This window comes from Volvox carteri (assembly GCF_000143455.1).
Source record: "Volvox carteri f. nagariensis unplaced genomic scaffold VOLCAscaffold_17, whole genome shotgun sequence".
NCBI lineage: Eukaryota > Viridiplantae > Chlorophyta > Chlorophyceae > Chlamydomonadales > Volvocaceae > Volvox > Volvox carteri.
The window spans coordinates 446,137-447,204 of NW_003307560.1; positions in this window are offsets into that span (position 1 = coordinate 446,137).

The following is a 1,068-nucleotide window of genomic DNA, read 5'->3' on the forward strand; positions in this document are numbered from 1 at the left end:
GCACAGCAGCAGGCGCGGCGGNCGGCGGGAATTAGCAACGGAGTAGCAGCGGCAGCAACAGTGGTGGGGCTGGGAGGTGCAGCACCAGCACCGGCAGGCACGGCAGCGGCGGGAAATAGCAACAGCAGCAGGCACGGCAGCGGCAGGATTTAGCAAAGGAGTAGCAGCGGCAGCGACGAAGGTGGGGCTGGGAGGTGCAGTAGCCTAAACGGCAGGCGTGGCGGCGGCGGGAAATAGCAATGCAGCAGCAGCGGCAGCGACGGTGTTGGGGCTGGGAGGTGAAGTAGCCTAAATGGCAGGCACGGCGGCGGCAGGAATTAGCAACGCAGCAGCAGTGGCAGCGACGGCAGTGGGGCTGGGAGGTCCATTAGCTCTAAACAGCAGGCGCGGCGGCGGTGGGAATTAGCAACACAGCAGCAGTGGCAGCGACGGTGTGGGGCTGGGAGGTGCAGTAGCCTAAACGGCAGGCATGGCGGCGGCGGGAATTAGCAACACAGCAGCAGCAGAAGCGACGGCAGTTGGGGCTGGGAGGTGAAGTAGCCTAAATGGCAGGCACGGCGGCGGCAGGAATTAGCAACGCAGCAGCAGTGGCAGCGACGGCAGTGGGGCTGGGAGGTCCATTAGCTCTAAACAGCAGGCGCGGCGGCGGTGGGAATTAGCAACACAGCAGCAGTGGCAGCGACGGTGTGGGGCTGGGAGGTGCAGTAGCCTAAACGGCAGGCATGGCGGCGGCGGGAATTAGCAACACAGCAGCAGCAGAAGCGACGGCAGTGGGGCTGGGAGGTGCAGTAGCCTAAATGGCAGGCACGGCGGTGGCGGGAATTAGCAACACAGCAGCAGTGGCAGCGATGGCAGTGGGGTTGGCAGGTGCAGTAGCCTAAACGGCAGGCATGGCGGCGGCGGGAAGTAGCAACACAGCAGCAGCAGAAGCGACGGCAGTGGGGCTGGGAGGTGCAGTAGCCTAAATGGCAGGCGCGGCGGCGGTGGGAATTAGCAACGCAGGAGCAGTGGCAGCGACGGTGGTGGGGTTGGGAGGTGCAGTAGCCTAAACGGCAGGCGTGGCGGCGG